We start from the raw sequence: 21,145 nt of genomic DNA, 5'->3' as shown, positions 1-21,145 counted from the left end.
TCAATTGTATTCAGCTGGGAGCCAGCACTGAGAGCAGGCATGCGAGTGATGCAATTTTGATGGTCAGGTCTGCCAAGCACTTACAGGTTGTTGCATTCTGCAAAACATTAATATCTTGAAGGAGGAGGTGAAGAAAAAATAAAGAACTGAAACATCTGATTGTATTCTAGTGATCTGGTTGTACTGCCAGGGTGCTCTTGAGAGATAAAGCCCTGGGGAGGGGAGCAGGGACCACAGGGGTGGGTCACACAGGCTATTTAGTCAGAGACTTCACCATACAGGGCCTGTCCCACCCACTCAGGAGCAGGAAACGTGAGACACCTGGACAATGCCAGCCTCAGCAATCAGGGGTGGCCTGAGGTAGGAGTGGGACATGGGCCCATGGGCTTGGCAGGGTGGGGCTGTGGAGACTGGCCCTGCTGCAGCATTTCTGGGCAGGGAGAGATTCCAGGGGGCTGGAGTGTGGCCCTGGAGCATGGGGAGGATGGGGGAAGCCACAAGCAGAGCTGGGCAAGGACAGTCAGGACTCTTCGTGGCCTCCAGATGCTAAGGGTACAGTACTGTGATCTGTTACCGTAGGTAACTCTCTTATTAATTATAAACCTTTATCAGCCGACCATTGGAGGAGAAAATGAACTTTTAAATCAACGATGAAACTTTTTCCTCCAAACTGACCTGAGGAAATTTGACAAATATTGGTGACAATGAAAAGATGGTTTTCATTTGTACCATCTAGATGTCCTTAAGGGAGATACCCATATGTAGTAGTTTCAAGGCAAAACAAATGAGAGGCTCCAAGTCAGAGATACAATTTAATAGGAAAAAAGAAAAAAAGGAAAGAAAGTAAAATAAAATCAATGCAATAATACAAAAGACCACTGACAGAGTCAGAATACAACCTGAGCGTAGTGATGGAAGCAGTCCAGATGAGGTGGTCTTCCTGAAGCAGTGATCCTGTAGAAAAGTCTGGTAGCTCGGGTCCTCTGGGAATCCAGTGGGTAAGCGCCCCTCTGGTGTTCAGAGTCTCAGCTTATATCCAGGCTGGAATGCTTGGTTCCTCCCTCTGGGCGGAGCATCTCACAATGGGATGGTGAGTCATATGATAAGGCCTGATGGGCCCATTAACAGGAGGTAGTCCAGGAGGGGGTTATCTGTGAGCTGTGTAGCAAAGGTGCTGATGGCCCATTAACAGAAGATAAGCCAGAGTGGAGGAGGCAGGGAGCACTGCCTCACCTGGTTTCAACAGTTCTTGAAGATGGTGATAGAATATACTTCAACCCAGGACATTATCCACCCCTTATTCTATTACCATCTACATCATCCCAAATCAATACCTTCCTTAAACTACACACACACACATATATATATATAATGAAATCCTACACACAGTTCTCACTTAAAATAAGGTCTCCTTGTGGTACATAGTGGGTGTCCCCATCCTTTGGCATCACCCACCAAGTGTAACCAGGTCCTTGTGCAAAGACAACCCCACGGATGGGTTTGCCCTTGCCCGAGGTGGGATTAATCCAAACAGTCTTTCCTAACATACCTCTCATGTGTACCACAGGGACCCTATCTCCATCCACTGTATGCAAGGATTCAGACTGGGCAGGACCAGCTCGATTGATGGACCCTCGGGTATTGACCATCCAGGTGGCCTTCGCTAAGTTCTGTTCCCAATTTTTGAAGGTCCCTCCACCAAGTGCCTTAAGGGTAGTTTTAAGCAGTCCATTGCAGCATTCCACCTTCCCGGCAGCTGGTGCATGGTATGGGATATGGTATATCCATTCGATTCCGTGTTCTCTGGCCCAAGTGCTTATGAGGCCATTCTTGAAATGAGTCCCGTTGTCTGACTCAATTCTCTCAGGGGTGCCATGTCTCCACAGGACCTGCTTTTCCAGGCCCAAGATGGTGTTCCGGGCAGTAGCATGAGGCACAGGGTAGGTCTCCAGCCATCCAGTGGTTGCTTCCACCATGGTGAGCACGTAGCGCTTGCCTTGGCGGGTTTGGGGAAGGGTGATGTAGTCAATTTGCCAGGCTTCCCCATACCTATACTTTGACCATCGTCCGCCATACCACAGAGGCTTCACTCGCTTGGCCTGTTTGATTGCAGCACAGGTCTCGCAGTCATGGATAGCCTGGGAGATGCTGTCCATAGTAATGTCCACCCCTCGGTCACGAGCCCATCGATATGTTGCATCTCTCCCTTGATGACCAGAGGCATCATGAGCCCAACGAGCTAGGAACAATTCTCCTTTGTGCTGCCAGTCTAGATCAACCTGAGATACTTTCACCTTGGCAGCTCGATCCACCTGCTCGTTGTTATGATGTTCTTCATTAGCCCGACTCTTGGGTACGTGCGCATCCACGTGTCGAACCTTCACGGTCAGCCTTTCTACTCGGGTGGCGATGTCCTGCCAAATCTCAGCAGCCCAGATGGGTTTCCCTCTGCGCTGCCAGTTGGCCTTTCTCCAGCGGTCCAGCCATCCCCACAGAGCATTAGCTACCATCCATGAGTCAGTGTAGAGATAGAGCCTTGGCCACTTCTCTCGTTCAGCAATATCCAAAGCCAGCTGGACAGCTTTAAGCTCTGCGACCTGACTCGATCCACCTTCTCCCTCGGTAGCCTGTGCAACTCGTCGTGTGGGGCTCCATACAGCAGCTTTCCATTTCCGGTTAGCACCTACAATTCGGCAGGAACCGTCGGTGAAAAGGGCATATCGTCTCTCACTCTCTGGTAGCTCGTTATATGGTGGGGCTTCCTCGGCCCGTGTCACTTGCTCCTCCTCTTCTTCAGAGGATAATCCAAAGGTCTCACCTTCAGGCCAGTTTGTTATAATTTCCAGAATCCCAGGGCGATTCAGGTTTCCAATACGGGCGCGCTGCGTGATCAGGGCGATCCATTTGCTCCACGTGGTGTCGGTGGCGTGATGTGTGGTAGGAACCTTTCCCTTGAACATCCACCCCAGCACCGGTAGTCGGGGTGCCAGAAGCAGCTGTGCTTCAGTACCAATCACCTCTGAGGCAGCTTGGACTCCTTCATAGGCGGCTAAGATTTCCTTCTCTGTGGGAGTGTAGTTGGCTTCGGATCCTCTGTAGCTTCGGCTCCAGAATCCCAGTGGTCGTCCCCGAGTCTCACCCGGCACCTTCTGCCAAAGGCTCCATGACAGACCATGGCTCCCGGCTGCAGAGTAAAGCACATTCTTCACCTCTGATCCCGTCCTGACTGGGCCAAGGGCTACCGCATGAGCGATTTCCTGCTTGATCTGGGCGAAAGCTTGCTGCTGTTCTGGGCCCCAGTGGAAATCGTTCTTCTTGCGGGTGACCAGGTAGAGAGGGCTCACAATTTGGCTATACTCGGGAATGTGCATCCTCCAGAAACCTATGGCACCTAGGAAAGCTTGTGTTTCCTTCTTGTTGGTCGGTGGAGACATTGCAGTGATCTTATTGATGACTTCAGTGGGAATCTGACGCCATCCATCTTGCCACTTCACTCCCAGGAACTGGATCTCTCGAGCAGGTCCCTTGACTTTGCTCCTCTTGATGGCGAAGCCGGCCTTCAGGAGAATCTGAATGATCTTCTCTCCCTTCTCAAAGACTTCTGTTGCGGTGTTTCCCCACACGATAATGTCGTCAATGTATTGCAGGTGTTCTGGAGCCTCACCCTTTTCCAGTGCAGCCTGGATCAGTCCATGGCAAATGGTGGGACTGTGCTTCCACCCCTGGGGCAGTCGGTTCCAGGTGTACTGCACGCCCCTCCAGGTGAAGGCAAACTGAGGCCTGCATTCTGCTGCCAGAGGAATGGAGAAAAAGGCATTTGCAATATCAATGGTCGCATACCATTTTGCTGCCTTGGATTCCAGCTCATACTGAAGCTCCAACATGTCTGGTACGGCAGCGCTCAGTGGTGGTGTGACTTCATTCAGGCCACGGTAATTCACTGTCAGTCTCCATTCTCCACTGGACTTACGCACGGGCCATATAGGGCTATTAAAGGGTGAATGAGCCTTGCTTACCACCCCTTGGCTCTCCAGCTCACGAATCATCTTATGGATGGGGACCACAGAGTCTCTGTCGGTGCGATATTGCCGACGGTGCACTGTTGCTCGGGCGATCGGCACCTGTTGTTCTTCAACTTTCAGTAGTCCCACAGCAGAGGGGTCGTCTGAGAGTCCAGGCAAGGTACTCAGTTGTCTGATGCCTTCTGTCTCTAGAGCAGCTATGCCAAAAACCCAGCGGTATCCTCTTGGGTCTTTGAAATACCCATTTCTGAGATAGTCTATGCCCAAAATGCATGGGGCCTCTGGACCAGTCACAATGGGGTGTTTCTGCCATTCTTTCCCAGTTAGACTTACTTCAGCTTCCAGTACAGTCAGCTCCTGGGATCCTCCTGTCACCCCAGAAATGGAAATGGGTTCTGCTCCCACGTACCTTGATGGCATCAGAGTACACTGAGCACCGGTATCAACCAGAGCCGTATATCTTTGTGGGTCAGATGTTCCAGGCCATCGGATCCACACAGTCCAGTAGATCCGATTGTCCCTTTCCTCTACCTGGCTAGAGGCAGGGCCCCCCTATTCCTGGTCATGGCATACATTGCTCTCTTCTTGTAAATATGTTTCTGAGGTTCCTTCAAGAGGATCAGTCATATCGTCATTCCTGTACCGTCTGGAGTTCTGTGCACGAGAGACCGGAGCAACATTGATTCTAGATGGGCTCTTTGTGGTAGGTGTTTCTCTTTTCAGTTCACGTACCCGGGCTGCTAAGGAGGAGGTGGGTTTTCCATCCCACTTCCTCATGTCTTCTCCATGCTCCCGAAGAAAAGACCAGAGGTTACCTCGGGGTGTGTATCCTCTCTCCCTGGCTGGGGAGCGCCTGCTCCTAATGGCAGAGACTCTCATTGGCTCTGGCTGGATATGGTAAATTTCTTCCTTAAGTTCTTTTTTCAGTTTCTGATGGCCTTCTTCAATCAAGTTCCGGACTTGCTCAGCCAGTCTTGTTTCCACAGATGAGACATGGGTACGAACTGGGGCAGTGACAGTGTCCTCGTAAATTCTTAGTTTATTAGCCAAGACACCTACCCTGTCCTCACCTTCCCTCCATTGCAGTGTTGCCAGGTAACGTGAGTACATCTCGGGTCCAAGCTGTGCAAATCTCAACCACATCCGTGATGTGCACTGGACACCATCTGGGTTTCTAGGAAATCTCTCATCTTCTGAAAAAATGATTTCCAACACAGCCAATTCCCTCAGGCATCGGATACCTTGTTCTATTGTGTTCCATTTTCCTTGGTGCACTTGGAGGTCTTCTTTACAAAGGTATCTATCCTTCACACTTGTTAGCAGTCGCTGCCAGAGGCTGAGAGGTTCTTGGCTTTTCCCAATCCCCTGGTCAATGACCACATCCCGGGACAACGATCCCAGTTGCCTGGCCTCACTTCCATCCAGAATGGTGTCATTGGCTGCAGCGTCCCAGATGCGGAGCAGCCAGGTCAGGATGGACTCGTTGGTCTGGCGGGTGAATTCCCTTCGCAGGTCACGCAGCTCACCCAGAGATAGAGAGCGAGTGATGATTTCTGGCTCTGTCTCTTCTGCTGATTGTGAAGGTCCTGCTGCACCCTCATCAGTCACTATGCGGACTGATTTGGTCCTTGATTTCTTCTTCTGAACGGGGGCAACTGCTACTGGTTTAGGCTGTTCCGGTTCGGTGATGGTTTGTGTGGAGATGCTGATGGCACCCTTAGTCCCTTTCTCCTCTGTGACAGTCTGCGTAGATGTGGACACTGTTGCCTCACTTTTGGCTTCTTTCTCCTCTGTGACGGTCTGTGTAGATGAGGACACTGTTGCCTTGCCTTTGGTTCCTTTCACCTCTGTGACACTCTGTGTAGACACTGATATCGTTGCTCTGCTTCTTTTTCCCTCTTCCTCTTCCTTCAGAACACGCTGTATCACACCATCTAGTGTTTTGATTCTAAGCATGGTGCGGGCCGTGCAGAGAAGACAAAGCAGGACTAACAACAACATCATGCTGTCCTTGGCATCCAGAGGGTATTCCATATTTTCAAAAACTGCTGTGTCATGCCTGAAAAGCTGGAAAAAATCATTCTTCACCCCTCCCCACAGGGGCTGGGTGAGATTGTTGAGGCCCCAGATGTAGCATCCTAGACCAGAACAAGAAAACAAAAGTGGGTGTATATTCTGAATAATGTTCATTGCCTCAGAGTTTATCAAGCAATGGACATAATAGACTACTAAAGCAATTTTAGTACCATACCCTGGTCTACGCAGGAGCATTAAGACTGGCAGATAGTACCCCAGTTGTGGAAAAATATAGAGAGATAGATATAAGACACATGTAAGCATGTTGAGCATCATAGCGAACAGGTGTCTTCTTCAATACAAAATTGTAATTCTGACTTTTCTCAGTGCCTTGTGCCCCACGTTGGGCGCCAAAAATGTAGTAGTTTCAAGGCAAAACAAATGAGAGGCTCCAAGTCAGAGATACAATTTAATAGGAAAAAAAGAAAAAAAGGAAAGAAAGTAAAATAAAATCAATGCAATAATACAAAAGACCACTGACAGAGTCAGAATACAACCTGAGCGTAGTGATGGAAGCAGTCCAGATGAGGTGGTCTTCCTGAAGCAGTGATCCTGTAGAAAAGTCTGGTAGCTCGGGTCCTCTGGGAATCCAGTGGGTAAGCGCCCCTCTGGTGTTCAGAGTCTCAGCTTATATCCAGGCTGGAATGCTTGGTTCCTCCCTCTGGGCGGAGCATCTCACAATGGGATGGTGAGTCATGTGATAAGGCCTGATGGGCCCATTAACAGGAGGTAGTCCAGGAGGGGGTTATCTGTGAGCTGTGTAGCAAAGGTGCTGATGGCCCATTAACAGAAGATAAGCCAGAGTGGAGGAGGCAGGGAGCACTGCCTCACCTGGTTTCAACAGTTCTTGAAGATGGTGATAGAATATACTTCAACCCAGGACACCATATATTCTAAACAAAGTCTGAGTTTGGTCTTGGACCAAAGACCTCCATGCATTCTCCTCAGAATTTTGATTGAAACACAAATTAAGACAATGAATGAGACAGCTACAAACTACCCATCAGGCGCCGAGTATCAGCTGTGATTCAAAGATCACCCTCTGGAGCTCACTACTTCCAAAGAATAGATGGTAGCTTAACAAAATAAGGGTTCCTAGGATGTACAGCTGATGTCAATGAAGACATACAGAACTGGAATTTCTTCTCTTTTCTTACTAATAGTTTTATTAAAATGGGAGAGACTGTATCCATGAGCATTTCATACAATCTCTTAATGTGATACCAAATGAAAACAAGACTTCCAAGAAACCAGAATAAACTGGTTTCTAGCTTCAGTTGATGGTAACTAGAGACAAACTCATGTTACTGAAAGTTAGCCATTCTGTACTTATTTCAAGCAAGGGTAATTGGGCTTCATGCAGAGTAAGATGAGGCAAGCTGGCAAGATTCTCTTCACAGTGCTACTGCCCAAGAGATGCTTTTACTTATTTGATGCAGAATAGTTGTTATCTCTGTGGAAAAAAAAATATGTGTTATATTCTTGTACAAGTAGGAGTTCTAGAAACTCATTTAAAGTTGTCCCTGTGCTTTAAAAGAGAAATATTGATCTATTTTAAACTTTCAAAATTAAGTTGACTTTAATGGCAGTGATTTTAGTGTCACATGGAAAAAAATTACTTTGAAAAAGGTTTGAATACCTCTTTTTTGTCAATAGTTTATGGTTCATAACTGAAATATACTTCTATATTTAATGCTCAGAATAAATATGGGATCTTTAACAAGAAAAAAGAACAAATTCGAGGAGTGAATGGTACACACTGTTAATATAATACAAAGAACTTAGACCCTGGGGAACTATTTTTCAATGCTAAAAATAGCAACAAGGTGGTGTGATCTTAGAGTTGTAAAAGCAAAATAAATCTAAGAGCTTGGAACTGACTTTCTAGTCTTCAAGAATATAAATTGCTGCAGCTTCTTGAGTTGACATTTATTTACCATTTTGCAGTATGAGAAAGAGTCTCAAGATTAGAACAGAGAAAATTAAATTATGTTCCTGTTCTTTTAGCTACTCAGAGGATTGTGTTTTAGAGATCGCTTTAAAGGTACATGGTCACTCTTAAAGGCCAGTAACCTCACTTAATGTAGTTTATTCATAAATGAACTGTCGTGGAATCGCTCAGCCAGAACTAAAGGAATTGACCAATTTTGTTGCCTACTAAATAATTATTTATTCCTGAGATATATTTAGAAATATTAATAGTATGGAGATGATGTTGTCACTTTGGGGGCTGATAAGAACTTCATATTAAATTCCAAAGTCCAGCTGAGGATGCAGCTAAGACATGCAACAGTTTCACATCTGAAGCAGCATTGTTTTAAATTAGGTGAGATTTTCCACAAATAGCACTATAATGAAACAAAGATAATTTACTGTGTTCTGGCTAGACTGAGTTTCCTGTCTAGAAAGATTCATTGCAACTGCTTACAGTGTTAAAAGCCTTAAACATCTTTTATTAATACTGTTTTAGGTAGAATTTCTATATAATATTTAAACAAGTTTTCTGACCAAGTAAATATCTGAGCAAAGATAAGATGGATGAGATAGCAGTAAAATACATAAGGTTCTTAAAAGGAGGATTGCTGCAAAACTTTGAATTTATACTAAGCATTTACGTAATAAAACATTTATACCCAGGTTTCAGGGCTGTAAGAAATAACAGTTTTCATAGCTGTTTCACTGACAGTGATTGATCCAAAATACGGTGTTTATTTTATCCTGATATAAAATATATTTTCTTACAAGTCTTGCTGAATTTATTAATAGATTTTTTTCTTTTCTGTCAAGTTCTTATAATCTAAATTTCCCTGAGAGAAGACAGAGTGTGAGAGGAATACGTTAAAATTAACAAATAAAGCGTGGAGGTGGAAAATATTAATTGTTAGAGAACTGACATGTCATTAAAAAATAGTATGAAAAATGAGTAATACAAAAAGAAACACTATGCAGCATGAAGAAATTTGAGTGGTTTGAACAGGGATCAGTGCCAGAAAATTCTAACTCCTAATAATAATATAAGGAAGATACAGAAAAAAATGGTCTCTGAAACTGGGAAGCTGTTGCAACAAAGCAGCTGGGACTGAGCTTTTTCATGCAGGAAAAGCCAAATCTTTATTCACCTAACTCATTTTTATACAGTTTTCACAGACCTCCTGTTCATCTCTAATTAGCTAGTAGTTTTCTTGCCACTTGATTCATTGGTTAAAAGGTGTTTTGTGTGCACACGCTAAGACTCTTTTACTCAGGTGTTTGCATTTTTCCTTTGTGGATTCTCATGGGACAGACCTTTTGTTATTACAATTGCAAACAGTTCTGTTACCAGAATAGTTTGTTGTGTTAACTGACTTTTCATTCCTTTGATTCTCTCTTCTGGGAACTTACAGGCTAGCTGGTAATTCATCAGAGCAAGGCCTGATTTTATAAGGCCTTTCTTTCATAACATCTCTACCTGTATGTAACAAGAACCACAAAAATTTAATTTATCTTTTATGCTATTACATGTTGAAAACTGTGGTAATTCTGGTTTTGAAGACTGGTTTGCCACTGAGAAGTGTGGTGTTTTAATTTAATAGCTGATTTTTCTGGGAAAAGCCAATGAGTAAGCAACTGCAACTCCTTCCTCTACACTGCCTCAAAGGAAGGGCCTTTCCATGGTGAAACGCAGAGACAGGAATGGTTGCTGAGTCTCAGATGACTCACTGCAGGAAAAGACCTTTTCAGTGCCTCTCCCAGGCATCCTCTGGGATGGTGATTGCAATCACACAGAGACTCACTGAAATCACAGGTGTTTTCTACAAGTCCAAATCTGTTTCCACTTAAAACAGTTTCCAAAACTATGTGAGAAGCACAACTCATAGATCACTGTAGCACATCTTAGGCTATGAGCTTTGCAATGAACTAGGAAAGAACACAATCACACTTTTAGTGTCTGTGTGTCAGAAAATATCTTAATATTGTTCTTTACATTGCTGCCATATGTGATGCTTATTTAATAGGGGATATAAAGTGTAATCAAAGATAATAGGACATCTTGGGCAGATGTCTCATTTTGTTGATTGCTGAGGAGGGTTCTTGAGTAAGGCTTTAGTGACTTAAGTCGCTCTGAGAGAGCAATTACCTTGAGCTGCAGTCATTCAAATGGGGCTGTAGTGCTAGATCACATAGGCAGTTTAGGAACAACAAGAAAAATTGCTGTGTCTGGAACAGACTAAACGACCCTTCAGCCCAGAATCATGTCTTTGATAGGAGCCATCTCTAGAAAAAGATGATAAGAAAAGGCTTCATATAGAGTGGTGCCTCCCTTGATAAATGCCCTTGCTTTGGAGAAACTGTAGTGCAAATATTTCCTGAAGTGAAAGATATTGCTGCATCTTTGGAATAACAGTCCTCAGCACACTTTTCATCCATAATTTGTGTTACTGTCTTTGCAAGCATTTATACTTTTGACATGCACAGCACTTCATGACAATGCATTCCACAGGTTTATGACCTGTGTGGAGAAGTTTGCTTCCTTTGTTCATTTCAAACCTTCAGCTTATTTAACAGGAGGGTATAAAGCATAACCATAGATCAATATTGCAGAGACACAGGGCCATAATGGAACCTCCTAAATACAACTGAGTAAAAATAAGGTAGAAATTTAGAATATGATTAAGTGATTCTTGTTATTATAAATCGTCTATTCTTTCCTAAATTAATATCTCTAAGGAAAACAGGATCAAAAAAAAAAAAAATTGAAGCATGTCAAACACAAATATACAACAGGTCAAATATCTTCCTTGAGTGACCCTATTGACCTCCCACCTAAGCTAACAGAAAGATCTCTTAACAGGCAGCCCAGAACTCTAAATTTCTTGTCATTACTGATACTGTCCAGCCTTATTTGTAGTTGTAGTGGTAGAAAAATTGAAGTGAGTTCTCTGAAGCTCTAGGGGTAATTGAGCTCTTTTCACTAGCTTATTATTGGAGGCAAGTGCTAATAAATCAAGCCTACAAACCACATTTCTAACCAAAGGTCTACCAAGGCAAGGTTTGTGGTAAAGTACATAAGTGTTCCCTCTCGTGTACTTGAATGTGAACTCCAAGACTGCCTGAACATGTGCACTGAGACTTTGGGCTGTTAAACCTCAAGACTTTTTTTTTTTTTTTTTTTTTTTTGTAAGAAGTAAAGAGGATGCAGCAACAGCTCTTTCAGAAGATAACTCATGGCAGCTTGGACACTATTCTGAAAACTGGAGGTTTACTGATTTAAGAAGCTTTTGTTTTGTTTTGTTTTGTTTTTAATTTGCTTACAAACAGGTATATTTTCAAAAGCCTGTGTGAAGTTGTTAGAACATGGTGAAAGTGTCTTTGTGTATGGATAGAAAAGACATCTCCTCTCTAGTATCGAAGAAATAAGTGAGCATCCTCTCCACTCTACTGCTTAGAATCTTGTTTCCTTTAGAGATTTCTTTCACAAGAATTGTTTGCTTGAGCTGTCAGCCTGAGTTAATTGTAAGTGTGTATTGATATTTTGAGCACCTGGTTTTCAAAGCTATAAAAGGAACTGCATTACAATCAAGCTGCTGCATTTTCCAGAGCTTGACAGAATGACATTTCTCACACCTTAGACCTAAGCTTTTAAGCTTGAATGTTCTAACTTTCTAACGGTGACAAAAGCAAGTAACAAAGCAAATCTTGCAAGAGAAGAACTAAGTTACACAAGCTCACTTGGTGTCTGCTCACTCAGGATCTTCACGCACATCAACTCACTGATCTTTGGCTTTGTGTTTTCCAGTAGCTGAGGCAGCACAGTGGAGGTCTTTGCTGTCAGCATTAGTAAAGAATAGAAGAATAGATAGTTATATTTTCATATTTATCACAACTGAAGTAATTTTCAAAGTGTAGCAATATTTATTAAAATACATGTTTGTGTTACCAACTTTTTTTTAAAATTTCACTAATTACCACAGGCACTTCAGGAAAAACTGTGTCAAAGTGCAAGTTTTTAAATTTTAATGAGGTTCATGTAAAGGCAAGCTATGGTTGCCTGTATAAAAGGAGAGGGACAGGAGGGAGAAAAGCTTTAAGGGAGTTTGCAAACAAAAAGGCTTCTTCCCTTTTCTGTTCTATGTTGGATCTTTGTTTAATCCCTAAACACCCAGCATGGACCATAATGGTTATTTTACAAACATATGCTACTTTAAGTGTAAATGACAACACTTATAAACTTAAAACTAAGGGGTTTTCCTGTTTAAAGACAATTCCTGTCACAGGCTAAGTACATCTAACATACTGTCTGTGACATTTAAATATAGAAAGAGATTAGAAGAAAGGTTACCATACAATTATCAAGAGAATCTGAAACCTTAGGGTTTTTTTATACACTGTCTTTATTAGTATTGTTGCTATTGCTGTTTGCTTTTCCTTAGCTCATTTCAGCTTTTCTTGTAACGTATCTCAACCTGTAACCTCTGCCTTTTTGTCCCTTTCTCACCAGAGGGGGTGGGTGGAAGGGAAGCACCTACTTGGAGCATAATTTCTAGCTGGTTTTAAACTACAAAAATTTCAAACTTAAATGTTTTCTACTTTTTCTTTTAAATAAAATTCTGTAGGAAAATATTAGTGCTAATGTGAACTAAAAAAGAAGAAAAGAATATGACCCGAAAGTATAAATCCCTTGTTTGAACACAGTAATAAGTAGGTCTATTTTAATTATACACTGATAATATTAACTATCAATTGTAAAATACATTTTTTCTGCAAAGCATGCTGTATTATGAGAGCTGGTGTTTGGAGGCTGGTACTAAATTCAGATTCTTAATAACGCACCTTTAAATAATGAGGATAACTAACCAGTGGTAGAAATTAGGAATGTGATATATTCTCAGCCTTTAAACCAACACTGGATGGCATTTAAAGAAGTACATTGTCTTACACAGAAAGTATAAGATTGGTATAGAAATTGGTGCATAATTTTTCTGCTGTAAAAGAAGTTAGATTACAATACTTTCGTTTCATTTTAACATACATAATCTAAAAATAACAAGGTGTTTCTTTAATCTCAATTCTTAATTACGGTATTCAGCATGAGTTGCTGGTTACAAAGTCCAAGTCAGATTAGAATTTAATAAAATGCAAGTAAGAACACTGCTTTCAGATTTTAGGATTCTACTGTATCGTTGTTAAGGTCAATGACTGAAAGCATTTTGATATAGGTAGGATCTTATTCATTGAAACTTAATGATTAACATCCTTGTCTAATAATTTGCAGCTATGTATTAAATATATTTTTAGATTTTCCATGTTTCCATCCCCACAACATAAATATAGGGAAGACAGTAATTGTTGTTTCTAGTGTGTATGATTGCTTTGAGGACTTAATGAAATCAATTCGACAGATGGCCCAAATCTAGGATCCCTTTTTGTGATCTATCAACTGAAGAAAAATGGGAACCAATGGCATAGGAAACTTAAATCCACAACACATGACTTCAAATACATGACACACAGACACTGAATAGCTCCTTGCAAAGAATATTTTCTACTTTCAGAGAGAGAACAAGAGAACTGTTTATTTTTTCCACACTTGACTCTGGACATCTTCGGTGACTGTGTACATAGGCAGCACTAGGAACCTTTTAAGAAGAATTTCAAAATAATTGTACTTATCTGTTATCAAGTCATAAGAGCAGATGGGATACATGAAACAATAGGCCAGGTTTGATTATGCTGAAGACTGTATGTGAAATCTCTTTAAAGTTAATAAGTCCTTGAGGTGTACACCTTTTGCTCCCTCTTCAGGTGTGCTATGCAAGTTTGCCCAGTGTCCATTTCTGGGTAGACACGGGAAACCTGACTTTCAGACTCCTCTTTTTGGCAATGTAGATGCAGCAAGTGTGTTTGAAAGGAATGGGTGCAATAGAGAGATGATCACAATCTATTAGAAAGCTGGACTGTTGAATAGTAAAGCAAAAAGAGTATGATCATTGGAAAGTTTCAGAGTGAATTGAAGAAATTCCTTCAGTTTGAGTAAGTCCTGAACAAAAACTTGTCTTTGTATTTCTCCAGACATAATGATGCTCTGCACACCACTTTCATGACCTTGCACAACAACAGTGCAAGGTCATGAAAATTCCATCCTGCTTCACTGAGGACAAAGAACAGTTTTTTTACTGAATATAAATTGTCCTTTTTGCTTGAAAAATATCGATGGCTGTGTCACATTTTTAGTTCTGGTTTAAAATATGTGTACAAACTTATTTAGTCCCAAGAAATGTGAATGAAATCAAAGTGAGTTTTCTATTTTCATCAATTAGACTTGATCAGTTCCTTCATTAGAAAGTTAATATGGATGGTTTGAATCACTTAATAATCTGACCATCAAGCTGAAGGAAAGATTCTGGATGTAAATGGTAAATTACAGATTTTATTTTTAATACCAGGCAAGTTTTTATGGCTAGAAATTCTGTTGGTGCAAAGAAAGAAAAACGAAGCTTCATGTGCTTGCAAGACAAGCAAGTCAAAGTCCCTTATCTGTTTGTTCATTTGCTAATCAGCTCCTGACCCTATTGATTTACAAACATGCATGCACGAATACAGATATTTATAAAAAATGGGACAAAGATGCACTGCAGTGTGAGTTTATGGTCAAGACACTTTTGATCTTGACTATTTCTTATAAGAGATTTGTACTTTTCCAACTTTTGCTAAGAAAGACAAAACAATGTAATACTTCATACATTGATCAAAGATCTATTGTAATTAAAACAATATTAATAACAAAATTAATTCTGCTGCTTTTAAAATTATATCATTCAAGAATGTAATGATGTAAATTTGTCAAATACTCAGTTTAAATGTACTTAAAATTGATAGTGAGTTCTCCTTCCTTTTTCTTAACACTTCATGATGCTTCTTATTGCCAGCTAAACGTGTAGTCCATGCTAATAACAGAAATTTGTCTACCTGTTAGTTAAAGTTCTACTGCTACTGAACCTTTCTCTAGGGAGGACAGTATTCAACAAAATCTGAAGCTACCTCCTGTTAAGGAGATTATTCTACCCAATCTATCCACTTCAGTTCCCTCCCTCAATAAAAATGAGAATATCCTAATACATAACACTTGAGAATAGAAATTGAAATAATCACTTATGAATTTATCCACAGCTGACAGCTTTATTAATCTCTGTAGCTGTTGTCATTTGATAAAGAACAACATATGATAAAAATCCTGCAAATTACCTAATTAGGCATTCTGCTGCAGAAGCTCTGCTATTATAACAACCAGTAATCAGGTAGAAGACCAAAACAATACATTTGTCTTGGAAAAGAAAAGCTCTTTGAGAATCTTCCTCATTTATGATGATCTAGCTACAATCAAGGAAAGAATAATGATTCATAGTCAATGGCAATATTCTGGCATGTAGCTATTACTGGTAACAGATGAAGAAAAACGCTTGTGTTTGACAGGAAATCCCTCTTCCAAAAATACCCTGGAGCATATTTGTTACAGCAGACACAGAAATATGTCCTAGAGCCTGAAAGCAGTCTTCATCAGGAGAGCAGGACTTGGAGGGCGGAGATCAACAAGACTTTCTTCTTTCCTTTGCCTTTTGAAGGAGAAACCTAACTAATTTCAGTAGAGATATCCAGTGGAAAGCCTTTAATGCAATTCCTTTAAAACATTAATAATGCCTGAATCAGTCATGTATTTTGTCTAATGGGGATGGTTTTTATGAGGTCATTGCTTGGCATCTTAGTATGACCTAGTTGCCAAATGCTAGGACAAAATGAAGAAAATCTTTTTAAAATGTTAGGACAAACCTTTGGTCCTTTGAGAAACTGTGACTTAAAATGTTTATTTCCTTCAGTTGACAGTAAATGGAGCCTAGGCTAAGTAGTTAACATTGCAAACACCTGATGGTAAACGTAATACCTAAAGAATGTGTTACGCTTCTGTGTTTGCTGCTGGTATATATAGTTCAAATACATAGCTGCAAATTATTAGGCAAGGATGTTAATCATTAAGTTTCAATGAATAAGATCCTACCTATATCAAAATGCTTTCAGTCATTGACCTTAACAATGATACAGTAGAATCCTAAAATCTGAAAGCAGTGTTCTTACTTGCATTTTATTAAATTCTAATCTGACTTGGACTTTGTCACCAGCAACTCATGCTGAATACCGTAATTAAGAATTGAGATTAAAGAAACACCTTGTTATTTTTAGATTATGTATGTTAGAACAAAAGGAAAATATTATAATATACTTTTTCACTGTAAGTATGCTTGTTTGTGAGCTGCTTGTTTGTGGTCAAATAATTTCTTTCCCCATGTGTGTAATAAAGGATTTATTAAAGAACTATGTAACAAAGGCTAGAGATCCACTGGTTTGTTTGTGTGTACCAATTTTAAAAGCTCAAATGGTTAATCAATTAATTAATACATGAGTCTGTCTGATGTTTTGTTAGTCTTTCTCACGAAAAGTCCTTGGTTCTGTCTTTGTTCTGATCGATCTCATCATATTCCTTTAAGCAGAAGAAAGACTGAACTGCTTGAATATCTGGATTAATAGGATAGATATGATTTACGTTCTCTAACATAATTTTCAGATGATGCACTTTCTCATTCTGCTTGAAATACTTTGTTCACTCTTGCAATATGGCAATGCTACAAAAGAACTACCAAGACATGAAGCTAAAAAGATACAATACAAAGATTTTTTTCTCCAACATACAAAAATGTTTTCATTTTTGTGTAATATTCAGGACAAATAGTATGTGTTGATATTTTAATATTCGATATTGAATTGAATTTATATTTGTATGTTTGTTTCCTTCTTAATTGTAATGCTGTGAATATTTCCATATTTCTTTATAATTTTGGCTAGAGTTTTTGGCAGTTTCCTCTATGCCAAAACACTGTAAATTGGGATATTCAACAGTAGATTACTCTTTGAATATATGCAGACTTTTTAAAAAGAAGATTTTCTTCTTTCTAAAGTACACTGTGTTCCTCTATTTGCTGTAACTTTCTTCTCTGAAAGTGTCAATTATAAACATATCTCTTTTGTTTTAAGTGCTAATCTCTGCAAAATATTAAAGCTTGTTATAACAAACTACATTCAAGTTATTTTTTCCAGGGCTCCCAGTGTATTCTCTGTTCAGTCCATGAAAAAAGAACAGATTTTTATTAACATAGAAAATAATATTAATACCCCATACAAGTACTGAAAAAGAGAATATTTATACAACAATAACTTGAATATTTTAACTTTTCCAACTTAGGCTTCTAAATATGTGTACAGATATGAGTAATACCTTACAGTTAGGAATGAATACAAGAAAAAAAGGTTATTTATCTGCTTATAATGGATTTTGGTAAGAGAAGTGGATACAAAAATAATATTCATAATAATATTAATAACAAAATTCAGGAAAATGTATCTGACACAGGTACTGGGCTCCTCATGACTAACTCAGTTCATACATGCTTAATGAAAGAGCAGAGAAGATAATAAACTGCATTGCAAATACATAAGATCATGGACTTCCTTTGGGAGAGGCATCTGAAACCATGTATTTTGGGATTTGGAAGTGTCCAAGGCTTTCAAAACATGCCTTTTAGGACATTTAAAAGTATTTTATGCCTTTTGACTGTCTCTGGACATAATTTCCTGGACCTATTTTTACTTGACTAGATTTCTTTAGAACTGGAAAAAACCCATGATAATCTCTCATAATAGTCAAGCTTCAATTTGCTGTTTCTCAAAAGATGAACTGTAATTTGAAGATCTTCTGTGAGCTCTTAAGTTCTTCTGTTAACTGTTGACATTCTTCATTTAGGAAATATGCCAGAGAAGTAACCCCTACCATAACTCTACAGACCCTGTATTTTCATTCAATCATGTATTTTTATTCAGCTACGCAGCTGTGCAAAATTCTTAACTATTTGAGAAATTCCTTTGTCCTTATTACTGCTGGTATTTTTGAACCCAAAATAATGAAATGTTATGAGTAGAAAAATTGGGAAGGATTTTTGTTGTTTTTTGGATGTTCTTTTTGTGCGTGACAACAGCCTCTGGCAACATTATATACAAACCAGAAGAAGAGAAGGTCTAAGCAGAAAAAAAAATCCTAAAATAGTTTTTTCATATTTTTGTATAATAAAATGAGTATAAATGACATTAGTAAATCCTGCAAATGTGATCTTTTGTAAAAATTACATTATAGTGCAAAACATAAGTATAATTTTAAAACAAATGAGATGACCAAGATGTTATATATGATCATCTCTTATTTTTCATGATTTTTTCTTCCTTTTTGATAATTCCACCTCTCCAAAGTTCTCTTTTTAAACACTTGATCTGAGAAGGTGTGTACCCAAAGTAGTTTTTATCCAATATAACACAGATCAAATGAGAAATGTAAAATAAACTAAATATACCTTTAGAAAGAATTTGTTATTTATTATTTATGCAGTGAAAAGATATTTAGACATGAATTTCCAAAGGCTACCATTATTGTAGTACACTGGTTACGTTTTGGAGCCAAAATGGGTAGTTCTTTTGTTTGTTTGTTTCCAAATCTGTTTCCACACTTGTTCATGCATTTTTCTCTGATACAACTGTGTACCTCTATTTCAAGCTTAGTTTTGTTAAAATCTGAAATGTATTGCATGATTGATTGGCTTGCTGGACTTAAGTGTACCCTGAAAATTGGCATGACCTGAACTTGTAATGTTCTCTCTCTGCCCTGTCATAGCAATTTGAATGAGACCCATATTTTAATAGCCATTTATAGTGCTCCTAATGCCAAACCTCAGCTTGGCTATGGCTTTAACAATTATGAGTGGAATTGCTTCCTTGTGCTGAGGAATAGCTTTTACAGAATGCTATGACCTGATATAGATTTTGCTGTATTTCCTTGCTTTTTAGAGCAAGAGTGAGAAAACACATATCACATCAATTACAACTTTATTCTTCTCCTATCCTTACCTCCTCCCACTTACACTTTATGGCTGGCTCGTTAGGCTGTTGGTGTCCAGGTTTGTAGCAAAGTTAGGTGTTCCAGATTCTGCTTCTCCCTTTCTTAAGCATAGCACTGACATGGAGATTCTGTTTCTCTAGTGTCTTTCAGAAAGGTTTTATACCGGAATATACAGCAAGCTGGGAAGGAAGCCACCCATTTCCTTTGCTTTTGAAGGTATTGAGAGGAGACACTGAACATAAATTTTAATTCTGGCTCCTTCCTATCAAGAAATTCTACCAAGAACTTCAGTTACAAGAAGGCTGAAAAGAATAATACTGAATAATAATATTTTCACAAAATATATCTCTTTCCAGTGTCTTTTTTCCAGATATATCCATTTTTCTGGCTTCTCTGAGAGGAGGCTGAGGCTGTCCTCTTGCTGGACACTTCCAATTCCACCTGGCTTCAACAAATCCAAGGCGCAGCTGAGCAATGATAGTGGTTGCTCTGGGAAAATGTATTTAAGCAAAAGGAGAAAACAGCACATGGGAAGAGGAAGAGGCAACTAGAACAGTTAGAAAAACAGGGAACACAAAAGTCAAGGGAGGAGGCAGTACTCCATGGGAGGATAGGTTTTCCTTGTTGCCTGTGGGTGACCTGCACCAAAGCATGTTTATCCTTATACTTAGTCCAGGTGTCTTTTTAATGAGGAAAATACCAACATGAGCCAACCTGAAGTATTTTACTACTCACGTATGTTTAATGACCATGATTGAAAAGCATGAGAAAGAACAGGAATTCTGTGGGATCTGAAAGTAAAATATTGCAAAAAAGCGAGCAGTGAAAAGTCTCTTGACAATTCCCAGTGCTCAGAGCAATAAAAATTATGGATTGAAATGGTAGTTCTTGTTGTCATGCAATTATTATCAGCTCTGTGTTCGTGCTTTGTCAAGCTCTGGGAAGCTGGATCCCCTTCTGAAAATTCCAGACATGCTGAGGCAGTGTCCACAAAACAGATACTGGTTGTACTGGGTGAATTACTCAATCAGCAGGAGATGCCTTGCACTCAGAGGCAACTGAGAAGTTACTTAACTATCAGGTTTTCTGAAGAAAAAAATTCTTTAAAATTCTCCCACTATTGTATTAGAATTATGGTGTCTTTGTGTTATTGACCTTCTAGGTGTCCACACAACGTGTCCTCTGACTTGTGTTCGAACTTGGAAATAAGGCTGATTATTTGTATCAGGTCTGGGTTAGGATAAGTAAGACTTTGACTGCTGCTGAAATAATGCATACATTTCAATATTTTCTATTTCCCCACTCTGCCATGGTACTTACTATACTGTTTATTTCTCTCCAGGTCACATTAGAATGAAATGTGCTGTCATCAGAAGCAATGAAGTGCATCATAAAATGCCACATGTTGGCCCTACCAGTAATAGATACAACTTCAGGACTTCAGCAAGGTGTCCTTGCTCAGATCAGACTTGGTGGCTTGAAATATTAAGAAAAATTGTCTCATAAAAAATTAAATCAAAAGGGAAAAGCAAAACTTATAAATAAAACTCCAAATTCATGGGAAAGGGTTCCAGTAAGCTTCTCTCTAATACCCCTGAACACAATTCCTTGAAAATTTCAAGAAATATAGCTATAGGTAACCAAACAGACAGTAGATTTTGGTTTCTACCATTAAACTGATTTCATCTCAGGGATATATGTGTAAGCAGAGATGTGAAAGTAAAGACTTCATACCAAAATGAGACAGAAGGTGGGAGATATTGAAAATATAAGGCTATTACTAAATTTCAGGCTAAGATTACAGTTGTGGGTGTATGAATTACAATAAGCTACTGGTACTAAAAAATAATCTAAATAATGCAACTTAATTAAAATAGTTAATTATCTCATGGAATTATATTAGCTAAAAACCTGGAAGGTTGTTTTTTTTTTTAAACTTATCATTGCTTCCAAAATATTTAAGAAAAACCCTGAAGCTGCAAAGTTTTTTCTGCAGATATCCTGTGGATGAAGATGACAGAAGTCCTGTTTTCAAGGGTTGTGACTTTCATGAGTGCCAAACCAAATTTAGTTCACT

General features: G+C 39.6%; 2 long non-coding RNA genes across 2 annotated transcripts in view; both read left to right on the top strand.

Moving 5' to 3' along the window:
- LOC136290130 (uncharacterized) overlaps positions 1-21,145 on the top strand; it is a 477,979-nt gene that overhangs the window by 42,391 nt on the left and 414,443 nt on the right. The gene's annotated exons all lie outside the window — the stretch shown is intronic.
- On the top strand, positions 294-20,577 carry LOC136290128 (uncharacterized). The gene is made up of 3 exons (XR_010720984.1): positions 294-360; positions 20,231-20,296; positions 20,411-20,577. It is a non-coding gene; the product is annotated as an uncharacterized lncRNA (long non-coding RNA).

The sequence above is a fragment of the Chamaea fasciata genome, unplaced genomic scaffold (assembly GCF_029207755.1).
Source record: "Chamaea fasciata isolate MVZ Bird 193981 ecotype frontalis unplaced genomic scaffold, bChaFas1.0.hap1 SCAF_5, whole genome shotgun sequence".
Lineage (NCBI taxonomy): Eukaryota > Metazoa > Chordata > Aves > Passeriformes > Sylviidae > Chamaea > Chamaea fasciata.
The sequence above is the reverse complement of the archived record's forward strand: the minus strand, read 5'-3'. Positions and strand labels throughout refer to the sequence as shown.